Source organism: Nicotiana sylvestris, chromosome 11, assembly GCF_000393655.2.
Source record: "Nicotiana sylvestris chromosome 11, ASM39365v2, whole genome shotgun sequence".
In the NCBI taxonomy this organism is placed as follows: Eukaryota; Viridiplantae; Streptophyta; class Magnoliopsida; order Solanales; family Solanaceae; genus Nicotiana; species Nicotiana sylvestris.
The window spans coordinates 81503133-81516822 of record NC_091067.1 but is presented as its reverse complement, the minus strand read 5'-3'; the positions used below and the strand labels follow the sequence as shown (position 1 = coordinate 81516822).

The 13690-nt window shown below is 35.7% G+C and overlaps 1 long non-coding RNA gene across 1 annotated transcript; it reads left to right on the top strand.

The window, feature by feature from the left end:
* The first annotated feature begins 4904 nt into the window (after window positions 1-4904).
* LOC138882323 (uncharacterized) lies at window positions 4905-13360 on the top strand. Its single transcript, XR_011403870.1, has 3 exons — window positions 4905-5614; window positions 12708-12759; window positions 12915-13360. It is a non-coding gene; the product is annotated as an uncharacterized lncRNA (long non-coding RNA).
* The last annotated feature ends 330 nt before the right edge of the window (window positions 13361-13690 follow it).

Here is a 13690-nt window from a genome sequence, read left to right as displayed (position 1 = left end):
TGAAGCCCGAACTTTTAATGCTAATTGATTAGGATTTTTCTTTATTCTTAGAGACCAATAAATAGAAAATTATAGTCGCTTTAGGATATCCTTGAATAAAAAATGAGATGAGCTTAGCCGAATAAAAAATACAAAATTGCGGGGCTCTCAATAAATATTTGTTTTAAAATACTTAGACTTAGAGACGGGCCGTTTAGCAAAATTTCACGGTCTTCCCCAAAAGATAACAATGCGCAAGTCACTTCCGGCGTGCTTTAAATAATTTACTCTCTTAAACTCGGGTGCACATTTATGTGACCCAAATCCAAATCTCAACGAAGTCGAAATGTTTCGTTAATCACGGGTACATTGATTGTGACGTGGTTCGAGATGCATTTCCATGACGTTGCAAATTCCTTTAAAAAATAATGAATAAGACGAGCCTCGACAAACAAGAATACACAAACTGTGGGGCCCTCAACGGATAGTTATTTCAAATGCTTAGATTTCGAGACAGGCCGCATAGCGAACTTTACGGCTTTTCTCAAAATAACAACGCGTTAGTATCTTTAGGCGCGTATTTAATAATGTTATCTTCCTAAACTCGGGTGCACATTTATGTGACCCAAATCCAAATCTCAACGAAGTTGGAACGTATCGAAAATTGCGGGTACATTTATGTGGCGCAATTCGAGATGCATTCTCACGACGTTGCAATTCTTTGAATAAATAATAACAAAAGCGGTAAACAGTTAAAATTTGCACATAGGTTCAAAATTGTATAAAATCAGATAGTCAAGCCGAATATCACAGTTGAGCGACCGTACTAGAACCACGGAACTCGGGAATGCCTAACACCTTCTCCCGGGTTAACAGAATTCCTTATCCGGATTTCTGGTGCGCAGACTGTTAAACAGAGTCATTCTTTTCCTCAATTCGGGATTCAACCAGTGACTTGGGACACCATAAATCTCCCAAGTGGCGACTCTGAATCTTTAAATAAAATCTCGTTTCGATTGTCCTTTAATTGGAAAAACTCCTTTTTACGTCCCTTAGCGGGGGGTGTAGCCGAAAAAGGAGGTGTGACAGTGCCAAGTCAAGCGAGCTAGAGGTATGATTCTCATTAGGGGCAACACTCTGTTCTACACAAGAAAAATAAAATGAGAGAGTCTTATCGGTGAAAACCTTCACAGGCACCATAAGGCGACGGTAAGTTGAGAGAAAGAACAAAATGAGAGAGGCTTGATGGTGAAAACCCTTCGGTAACTACAAGTCGAATAAAGACCATGAATCAGATGGGATAATCGGAGCATTGAAGCCCAATTTCACGACTCAGAGGTACGAGAAGAGTTGAACATTGGACTTGCTTGACAAATTAGGCCACTCGATCAAAAGGTGCATGTCATGGTCATTAGAGTTATTGTTCACATCTGATAAGTTTCTACTTTGTAATTTTCTTGTTAGGTATCATCTCTTCCCATTGTCCCTTACTATGTTCCTTTGTCTTGTTTACTTCCTCTTCTTGAGTCTGTTTGGTCAAAACAAGTGAGAAATGACTTCTAAATTTGCCACCAGCTTTCCAATTGCACAAAATGGAATCTCGCTAGCATATCAAAGTGGCATAAGTCAAGAAAGAACAGTATGTACACTGAATGGATAACAATCGGTGTGCTTTGGGATTCATGAGAAATGCAAAGGTTAGGTAAATGTGAATTCATGAGCAAAATGCAACAGATAAAATTATTGAGTTTGAATGAATCAGAGGTATTTTCTGTGATAAGGGTGACACCGTGACAGAGAAATTGGTTAGTCAATAAGCAAGCAATGTTTTTCAAGGTAAAATCAAAGTTATCATGGCAAGTGAAAGAGCAATCGCCCTCAAAGTCAAGGCCACAAACCAACCACCATGTTTAAACTCACAAGTTTTCTTTGTCTAAAACAGGGACGAAAGCTATGTTCATATAAAATCTTGGAAGCTTGAATTTTTTAGGTGTAATGCTCCAATTCTGCTTACGCAAATGCTATTGAGAAGATCACACATCACCCCTAGGAGACGCACTTCCTAGTTTGGGTCTTTCAAGTTATGTTTTGTTTTAAGAGACGCACTTCCTACATTGAGTTTTTCCCTAGGAGACGCACTTCCTAGTTTGGAGTCATTTAAGTTTTACCCATTAGGAGACGCACTTCCTAGTCAGGGTCTTTCAAGTTATATTTATGTTTTAGGAGACGCACTTCTTAAATTGAGATTTTACCACAAGGAGACGCACTTCCTATTTGGTTTGTTTAAGTTCATTCCTAGGAGACACACTTCCTAGTTTGAGTTATTGATGTTTCACCCCTAGGAGACGCACTTCCTAGTCTGGGTCTTTCGGGTTATATTTTTATTTTAGGAGACGCACTTTCTAAATTAAGATTTTACTGCTAGGAAATGCACTTCCTATTGGTTCATTTAAGTTCATTCCTAGGAGACGCACTTTTTAGTTTGAGTCATTGATGTTTCACCCCTAGGAGACGCATTTCCTAGTCTGGGTCTTTAAAGTTATATTTTGTTTTAGCAGACGCACTTCCTAAATTGAGATTTCACCCCTAGGAGACGCACTTCCTAGTTTGAGTAATTTAAGTTTGGCCCTAGGAGACGCACTTCCTAGTCTGGTTCATTGAAGTTTTACCTGTAGGAGACGCACTTCCAAATCAAGGTCTTTCAAGTTATTCTTTTAGGAGACGCACTTCCTAAATTGAGAGTCCATTCATAGGAGACACACTTCCTACTTTGGTTCATTCAAGTTTCACCCCTAGGAGACACACTTCCTAGTTTGGTTTATTCGTGTTTTATTTTTAGCAGACGCATTTGCTAGTCAAACTTTTTTGGTTTTACTCATAGGACACGCACATCCTGGTCTAGTATTTAGTTTTCTCTCATCATTGCATCAATAATATTAGTGGTTTACAATATTTCTAACAACTCACAACTCTTCCTAGTGCAAACTGGGCAGAAAATTTCATTTGTTTTGTTTGTTTTGATTGCAGACACCCACATGGAAAACAAGGGAACACAGAAAGTTTCAGCAATCAGGCGGCCACCTGGAGAACAAGGGAAGACAGTTCAAGTTTCAAGGGAAGACAATTCAAGTTTCAAGGTAAAGCAGTTCCGAGGGGAGACAGTTCAAGTTTTAAGGGACATTTCAAGTTTTAAGGGAAGATAATTTAAGTTTCAAGGGAAAGTAGTTCCGAGGGAAGACAGTTCAAGTTTCAAGGGAATACAATTCAAGTTTCAAGGGAAGGCAGTTCTGAAGGAAGATAGTTCAAGTTCAGCAATCAGACGCCCACTTGGAGAACAAGGGAAGCCCGTTCAAGTTTCAAGGAAAAGCAGTTTCGAAGGAAGACAGTTCAAGTTCAGCAATCAGGCGCCCACCTGGAGAACAAGGAAAAACAGTTCAAGTTTCAAGGGAAAGCAGTTCAAGTTTCAAAGGAAGACAATTCAAGTTTTGGCAATCAAGCACCCACCTGGAGAACAAGGGAATGCAGTTCAAGTTTTGATAATCAGGCGCCCACCTGGAGAACAAGGGAATATAGTTCAAGTTTTGGCAATCAGGCGCCCACCTCGAGATTAAGGGAATACAGTTCAAGTTTTGGCAATAAGGCGCCCACCTGGAGAACAAGGGAAGTCATTTCAGAATGTAATTCAAGTTAGAATTAGCAGAAGTTCGCGGCAAGAATGCAACTCAACAGTTCGAGATGATTAGCAGAAGTAATCTCAATCCAGAATAAAAAAAGAAAAACAAAAAAAAATAAAAATAAATAAAAGGGAAGTGAATCCAAAATGCAGAAGCTGAGACAAGAGGTGGATTTCTCAAGACCTGACTGAAGTCACAGGCATGGTGTGTCCGGTTTTGATCCGAAAAGTTGAAGAAGAATGAACTAGCACCTGCCACTAGCAAGTGTCAAGGTTCAAATCTAATGTCTGCATGAAAAACCATTCAAAACTCAAGATCAAGCTTCAGAAGACTTATAGATAGGAATCTTGTAACTCATAGTTGACAGGCTTAGTTAGTTTTTTTTGTTTTTTTATTTTGATATAATAATAGGACCGCGGACCGGAACCTCGACGGAACGGCACCTCGACCGGCTCTCTACCTAAACTCCATCACTGTTCCTACTCCTGAACTACACTGACCTAATTCCTTTATAGACAAGGATATGTAGGCAACCTCGGAAGCAAAGGTCGGTCAGATCTTTCAAAAATGCTTCCCACGGAGTATCCAAACGGGCAAAAATCGCTCGAATCCGCTCACTTTATCTTTCCCCGAAAATTCTTCGTGTTTCCGAGCAAAGAGGGGCAGCTGTGAGCATGTGATTTTTTCCCTATGTGAAATACTCCTACAAATTAAAGAAATAGATTTTTCCCTAATTGTTTGCAATTTTATAGGATTTTTGTCAATTGTTTGCATTTCTATGCATGTTTACCTTTATTAAAATCATGAAAAAATACCAAAAATACTATGCATTGCATTTAAATTTTGTGTTCACATTTTAGGATTAAATAATTAAGTGTTTTATTAAAAATAAAAATTACTAAAATGACTCATTTTTACATTCTTAGCTTTAAATTTTGGATTATTAAGTTTTCTCTTTTAATTTAGGACCAACTAATTTTTTATAAATATTATGGTTAGATAATTAGCTTAATTTTACAATTTGAATTAATTTAGGAATTTAATTTAGGTTTTAATTAATTAAAGAAAGAAAAAAAAACAAAAAGAAAAGGAAATTGAAAAAGGTTGGTGTTAAATTGAATTGGGCCAAACATTTTAGAAGCCCAAATTTTTTCCCAACCCAGCCCAAGCAGGGTCGACCCGACCCAACACCCAATAATCCTAACCCTACATCTTCTAAAAGAACCCTAGACCCCTAATAGGAGATCAGCCATTCAACATCAGGAACGACCCCCACCCCCTCGAAACTTAATCTCCTTTACCCTAACCAGCCGCTGAACCCTATCAGACTTTATTTCCTTCAGCACAAAACAACGACCACCCTTCAGCTTCCACCCACCACAACGCCGACCACCCCTCCTAGCCGTCCCTTCTAACCTCATCTCCTAACCCCTTTACCATTCGACCCAAACTTCCCGAACCTCACGCCTCTCATTCTTCTAAGCCGCCGGACCTCCACTCCAAACTCCTACCTCCTCTCAAAGACTAGAAACAGCCCCACGCCACCAGACTTCCGCCAAAATCCCTGAAAGAAAAGGAAAACGAGAAACAGGGGAGGGGCAAGTCACACACACACGAGAAACAAGCTGAAAAACGAGGAAAAGGGGGGGTTCGGACAGAAATTTCGGAGAAAAATGGAGAGAAAGAGCTAGGGTTTTTGGATTTTCAGTTGTTCTTCTAATTTTTCATTCATTCAAAAATTTAGAGTTCTCTTTTAGTTTTCTTTTGGGTTCCTAAAAAAGAAAATCAAAGAACTGTTTGCCGCTGTTGTTTTGTTCGAAATTCCAGTGCTGATTCGAGTTTTCATCCGAGGTTCGAGGTTCCGATTTGTCTTGCGGTTCCTGCTTGACTTCCCCGCTATTGTTTTGTTTTGAGTTTTGAAGATGAGATCTGCATCAGTTTGCCTATTTTTTTAACTCCAGGTTCATCCTTTCCCTTTTCTATCTTGTTCACTATTATTTATGATGAATATTAAGCATTGGAAGAATTATTTTAAGATCCGTTGAGGTTTGGTTGATTCATATTGATTTGGTTTATGGCTTTTAGTTATTGTCTTCCCTAAATTTCCTTTAGTGAATTATCTGTGATGGAGTTTGGATGAATTCAAAAATGTGTTAAATCCTCTATCTGTTATTTTGCTATTTAATTTCGAACTTGAGTGTATAATTTTAGCAATCTTATAAGATCTTGTAAAGATTTGGTTTCCTGTTTGTGAGACCTTGCAAAATACTAGTGTAAATGGATTTGTTAATTAATGTTAGCTTCAGCTGATACAGGGCGGTAGGTGGTTAACAGGTCCTTAAAATGAAGCTTTAGCTACATGATTTGCGTGCAAGTGCTTTGGTAGATCTTGTGACCATTAGACTGCCCCTTTGTCCTAATTGCATTTATTGTCGGTTTTTACATTAAGAGATTCTCCTAATTGAAGGAAAGTTCCATAAGCCCAATAAGGATCCAACTCTATGGCTTGTGCTTCATCCTTCTGCACTTTCTTCTTCTGTTTTCTTCTTGTCATTCTTATTAGTTGCAGAAATGAATTACAAAAGAAAGTGTTTTGAATAGTTAAGCTCACTTATATTAGGAAATCTTTCAATAGCTCTTCTCATGGCTTAAATTCACCTTTACTTTTATTAGCCTCTTAGTCTCCTTCTCAAATGTTCATTTTTGCTTTCGATGCTTGTTATGGATACTTTACTTTGCTGATGATTAATTTTGTTGAACACGAATTATTTTGAATGATTGTTGGGTTGGGGTATGGGAAAAGACCGAGCTCACCAGTGATTAAACTATGCTTTAAGATTGGGTTTGATCCAAATACATAAAAAATAAAAAGTCAAGTAACTCATGAACACCGTTGGTATACTTTTAGGCACGCTTTTAATCTATTATCGTAGCTACGGTACGATTTCCGTGATGTAGTTGTGATACATAATTTTCAAATCTGGGGGTACATTTATGTGACCCGGACACAACTTCTAATAATGTTAATAAAAATAAACACGTTGTATATCGTGGGTACTGTTCCCTTGACATATTTCGCAATGTGTACCAAATAAACGAGTGTGTGACATCGCGACTTGTTCCAACCTAATTCCATAAAATAATTAAAAGCGGTTTTGAAAATGCAATAGGCTCTAAATATGTAATTAATCAGATAATTAGGCCAACAATAATAGTTGAGCGACCGTGCTAAAACCCCGGAACCCAAGAATGCCTAACACTTTCTCCCGGGTTAACATAATTTCTTACCCGGATTTCTGTGTTCGCAGACCATAAATAGAGTCAATCTTCCTCGATTCGGAATTTTAAAACCGGTGACTTAGGACACCATAAATTATCCCAAGTGGCGACTCTGGTTTTTAAATAAATAATCTCGTTTCGATTTTCACTTAAATTGAAAAACTCACTTATACCCCTATTTCGGGGGTAGTAAAAATGAGTTGTGACAAAGTGCAGCTCGAAAATATCAGGCATCTCCTCTAAGGCTATATTAGAAGATTGACCAACCAAGTCAAAGCCTCAAATCACTCTATTAAATGAGGACATGAAAAGGAAGGACATAAACGAATCCAACCCATCTCTAATGCAGGATTCAGAGGCACTCCTTAGGTCAAATCTCTTAGAGGATTTAGTGCCTCAATCAAGATCATTCTGCAACGGTCCTCAAACTGTCGTATAAGAAGACTGCCAATTTCAAAAAGAAGTGTTACGCAACTACAAACACTGTCTTCTAAGTCTCTCTAGTTCTTAGCTCAAACATTGTATTTTTGAGTTTATAAGTGTTACAAAAGATAAGAAAAGTTAGAACACAAAAGAGAGTTGTGTCAACATCCAGAAATTACTGTTGCTAATCATCATTGGTGGTGAACGAACTAAAACTATCACTGTTGTAATTTTTTATCAAGATCTAAGAGAACCATTGTGACCCAAGGGAAACTGAATGTAAGTACCACATCGGTACCGAACTAGTATAAAAGCTGATGTGTCTTGTTTAGCTTTCAATTCGTTTGGTTCATCTTTACTTCATCTATTTGTTGTGCAAAACCTAGTCGACTAAACTTATAATTAATCAACCAATTTTTAATAGACAACTATTCATCCCCTCTTGTACTTTCAGTATGAATGTGAAACATGCATGCTAGTCAAACTCAAATATATAAGGCCAAATACATAGATAGACCATTAAACTTGGGCTAATTTTTCATTTTGGCACTTTAACTCAGTCTTGTTCCATTTTGGCCCTCCAACTCCATTACTTTTGTTCCACTTTAACACAAAATTTTTTATCCCAGGTAAAAATGCAGCGCGTGCAAATACCCAGCTGCTACCCCTTCCCCTGCGCAAAAGAAAATATTTTACTTTTTTTGTAATTTTAAATTATTATTTTTTTCGTTTTTCTGCTCCCTCTCCCGGGGAAAAAATATTTTATATATATATTTTCAGTAATAACTACGGGTTCAACTGAACTCATAACTTTCGACGCGGAGTAAAAATTTGTATGTAATTTTTTTTTAAAATTGCAAAAATAATAGATATGAACCCATAACTTTAAAAATATGATGGGTTCAATGTTAAAAACATTAAAATTGAATCCATAGGATTTAAATCCTGGATCCGCCTTTGCGTTGGGAGTATGAAATTTGGCTTAAAAAAATGACTCTCACGCGCCTACAAGGGTGAGACAAATCAAACATGGAATCTAGTCAGCTTTTGTGTTAAAATGGAACAAAAAAAATAAAATTGGAGAGTCAAAAATAGAACAAGACTGAGTTAAAATGTTAAAATGAAAAATTGAGCTAAGTATAATGGCATGTCTATGTATTTGGCCAATATATAATATGGAATCTCTATCTCTCAGGCTGCAGGTGTACATGTGAGCCATGTGGGACCCTAATTAATTCCCTCACGTATAGTTCCTGTCCTATCAAGTGTTGAAGCTCTCTGCTTTTAAATCCCATCACAAATCTCTCGTGACCACCCCTTACCACCGCATAATGGGCGAGGACGTCTCCTACCTTTATTCTATTTCTTGTTCCTAAAATGAAAAATTTCCTATTTTGAGAACAACTTATTTCAATTATTCTTCATTTTTTTCTTCAAACTTTTTTATATTCTTCTCTCTCTTCTATATTATATTATTATCTTTCATTTCAATTTTATTTTTTAATTTTTATTAAAAAAATTCCATCTTTTATTTTTATTAATTTGTAATTTCCATTAAAAAAATTCCATAAAATTTTAAATAATATAATTTGTATGCAAACATTTATTTTAATGTATTTTTAATCTTCACTTTTCAATTTTAGCAACATCTAATATTTTATATTCGCACCTTTCAATTTTAGCAACATCTAATATTTTATATTTGCACCATTCATTTTTTGAGATAATTATATATTTTTTGTACAATTATAACTTATAATAAAATTAACTTACAATTTTACATAAAAATAATAAATGCACGAAAATTAATTTGTCAAAATTATACACCAAAGTTAAGATATAAAATTAATACTATAAAGACATTACATAAACATAATTATGTATATACAAAGAGATAAATTAAAAGATTAAATAATAAAATAATAATAAAAAAGTGATGAATAGTAATGGGGGAGATGAATAGTGTCCCATATTTGAGGAACACTATTCATTCCCCATTTTGGGGACAAAAATGGGGGAGTGTTGGAGCTAAATTAACCCAAAAATTACCCTCATTATGGGGAATGAGGGTAAGGTTGGAGATGGCCTGACCTAAACATGTTCCTTTGTTGTTTTCAGATAAATGGTACTCCCCGTTTCAATTTATGTGAACTTGTTTGACTGGACAAGGAATTTAAGAAAAAATGAAGACTTTTGGAATTGTGATCCTAAACAAGTTATAAAGGGGCCAGAATATTTGTGTGATTATAAAAGCTTCTCATTGCGGGTAGAATAGTAAGTTTAAGCTAAATTGTTTTCAAATTTAGAAAGGGTTTATTTTTTTTGGAACAGACCAAAAAGGAAATAGGTTCATATAAACTGAAACGGAGGGAGCAGTATTTTTTGTTTATTTAGATTCCGTCGTAGGTCTCAATCGTCTTGTGGCACTGAATATGATTAAATCATCTATCATAGAGGACTAGTAATGCACAGGGAAGAAACTTATAGAAAGTTCGAGCAGCAAATTTATTGGTTTCATGGTTGATAATAATTATAAGCTAAATGGAACAACTGCACAATTTATATTATCAGTGTCGGCTGCTTAAACCAGTTAGATGAGTAGACATCATTAATTTAATTTGAGAACTTGATCACAGAATAAGAGGTACATGACGATCATCACAAAAAAAACTATCGTATATATGAGTGGAAACATTTATGGTTGTACAACATGGGGAACCAAGCGAAGAGAAAAAGGAAAAAATAAAAAAAGATGTTCCAACTAATAAAGTCTTGATAGTTGATTAAATAGTAGCAGGAGAAAATAGAAATAGCTAGGTGATGAGATAAAGGTGTGGTGCACAGCTCAAAAGCTAATATTAGGCATTTAGGAAAGTGAAAGTTTTTGGAGTAAAAATTAGGGATTTTTACCTATCTATACCATATATCAAATCTTATTACCAAAAATGTTCATAATTTGTTATTTACCCGTGTAGTCCACACTTTTACTACAAATTATATACCAATCCAAAAATAGGTAGATTTTGCCATAAAAAAAGCCCTAAAATGAAGGCACCAGATCTGCGTGTGATTCTGTCAACATCAAATTCGAATTGCTGCGTAATTCTCTCCTTCCTCAACGGAAAGAGATCTCTCTTCTCTCACTCAACTACAATTCTCAAAAAACGCAAGCTACTGAAGCTCCAGTAATCAAACGGAAAGGAGATTTCTGTTCTTCATCTTCATCTTCATCTGTTCTTCCATATATTTTCCACCATTGATAGCCATTAAAAAGCTTGAAAGCTTTGAATTCAAATTTGGGTTTTCAAAAATCATTATTTGTTTGGATTGGGTGTTGTTGTAAATAATTCGGAATATGTTTAGGAGTTTATATCTCAATTTTGAGGGGTTTTGGTGAAGATTAGACTTGGTTTTGACTGAATTTTAGATTGAAACTCGAAGAAGAAGAAGAAGAAGAAGAAGAAGAAGAAGAAGAAGACGTATTTCCAGAAATTGTAGATAAATTGTAGTTAAATTGTAGAATTGTAGATATATTGTAGATAAATTGTAGATAAATTGTAGATGAATTGTAGATTGGGAAGACTAAAACTTCTACAAATCTTCTACAATCATGTCGAATTATGCTACAATTGAAATGAGAATTTGGATATTAAAATTCAATGTATCTATTTTGTAGATATCTTGTAGATAAATTGTAGATTATTTGTATTCTGATTGTAGATGCATTATTTTCTGTTTTCACAAATCCAAAACGACTAAAGCTTCTACAAAATCTTCTGCAAAAAACAGTCTACAATTTATCTACAATTTTTCTAATTTGACTACAATTTGACTACAAAATATCTACAAATTCTGGAAATATGTCTTCTTCTTCTTCTTCTTCGAATTTCAATCGACTGTGTTAACCAGTAACCTTCAACCACTGCCCCCAAAAAAAAAAGAGGTCAAAGAATTTTGAACGCTCTGCCATTATTATTTCCAGTGGGAATTCAAGCGGTTGGATCAAAGAATTTAAAATTTTCTTGTGAATCTGAAAATATGATATTCTTCGACGGTGGTGGACAGTTGGGGATGATCAACGAGAGGAAGCATAGGAGCATCGTGAGTTGTGTGTGTGTTGTGAACAGTTGAGATGAAAGGAAAGAGAAAGTGGGAAGATACAGTCCTATAATTATGCCTAATATAAATGAACCCTTAATTATATCCCTAATTTGAATTATGGTATAGAAATGGTAATTTGATATGCTTAAATGTAATAAACACAAACCTTAAATATTGAGGGTAATAAGGTTTGATATATGGTATAGATAGGTAAAAATCCCTAAAAATTATTGTTATGTCCAACTTTTCTCATAAAGGAGTCGTCCCTTCACTTTTCTCGACTCTACTTCTACTAAGTCATAGGTTTTGCATAATTGCATTTGTCGGCAATTTCATTTTCAAAGTTAGCGTTTGGTTGCAAAAAATCACTAAATTTAGACCGGATAGATAATTTGCTGATGTAGAACGACGGATTTCAAAGTGCTCATGCGGTCACTTTTATAACCCGATTTCAAAGTGCTCATGCGGTCACTTTTATAACCCGACGCCGGAATTTCTCATTTCGGGATATTTTTAGTTTCAGTTAAATTCATATATAGTTCAATTAGTTTAATGTGTTTATTTTTATTTTTTTGGTAATTTTACTAGTCACTCCAACCGTCCCACTCTATGTAAGACGATATGGAGTATGAGAGTCAAGCTATCTTGGTGTGAATTACATAAAAATACTATAAGTTACCATAATTACCTATCCACAATATTTAAAATGCATATAAAAAAATTATGATCAAACAAAAATTCATTTGACTCTTCAAATAATTACTGTGTCCCATAAATGGATAGAGAGAGTATTATTGGTGAATATTTCAATATCCATATGTGAAATTGACGCCTTTTTTTTTTTGGTACATATGTGAAATTAACTCCTCAAAAGGCAAGAAGGAACTTCTCTTTGTTCGATTTTCTTGTTTTTGGAAGTATTTTGAGAGGAAGGAGAATATAGGTAAGATGAGAATAAAACTTGTTATCTTCGAGTAGAAAGAGTCGTGCAAATCTCCTTATTCTATTTTTATCAAATGCATCATCTGGATAAATACTTACAAGATATGAAGATAAAGGAAATCAGGAAGAAAACAACTTTTTTGTTCTTCCATCAGCTTCTGAATATTAAGATGGAAAGAGGACTAAATGACAGGTGGAAGCCCATAAAAGAAATGCGTTTATTTTTGCATTTTTGTTTTCGTATTTCTTATAACATCTTTCTACTCCTTTTTCTTTTTCTTTTACGTGTGCCTCTAATCCTTTATGCAGGGGCATACGGAGCTTTGAAGTATCGAGTTCACATGCATTCATTACTTTTGAGGTAAAGTATAAATTTATGTAAAAATTCACTAAATTACAATAAATAGCAAATATAAATCCATCACGTAAATATATAATATATTCAATACTAAAAATTTCAAAAATTAAATTCATAGAACTTAAATTCCGAACCGCCCTTTGCCTTCATGTTCTTAGGACAGTTGGAAACACAGTAGATGAAATGTGTATTCGTGTATGGGAAAAAGATTAGGAATGAAGATATTCGAGAGAAGGTGGGCGTGACCCCCATGGAGGACAAGATGTGGGAAGTAAGACTCAGATGGTTCGGGCACATTCAGAGGAGGAGCACTGATGTACCGGTGAGGAGGTGTGAGCGACTGGCTGTAATGGGCACGCGGAGAGGTAGAGGGCGACCTAAGAAGTATTGGGGAGAGGTGATCAGACATGACATGGCGCGACTTAGGATTACTGAGGACATGACCCTTGACAGGGAATTATGGAGGTCGAGCATTAAGGTTGTAGGTTAGGGGAAACTTGTGAATATTTCTACAGCACAATAGAGTGAGACTAGCCAGTTAGGAGTTAGACTAAGAATGTCATTGGTCGTCTATTGATGCAGGGCTTTACCTGCTAGTTTTACTATACCAGCCATCTATTTCGTATTTCGTATTCTGTATTTCATATCTCTTATATTGCTGTTATTTTATTATGCATTTTTATGGTACTAATATATCGGCTCCTGTTGCTTTTTTGAGCCGAAGGTCTCCTGGAAACAGCCTCTCTACCCTTCGGGGTAGGGGTAAGGTCTGCGTACATATTACCCTCCCCAGACCCCACCTGTGGGATTATACTGGATCGTCGTTGTTATTGTTGAAAAATACCTCCTTATATATCCAGCTATGCCGAAACTTGAACGTCAAATAGCATATGCGGATTGCCGTCTGTGTTTTGACAAACTTGGGAGGTGATCT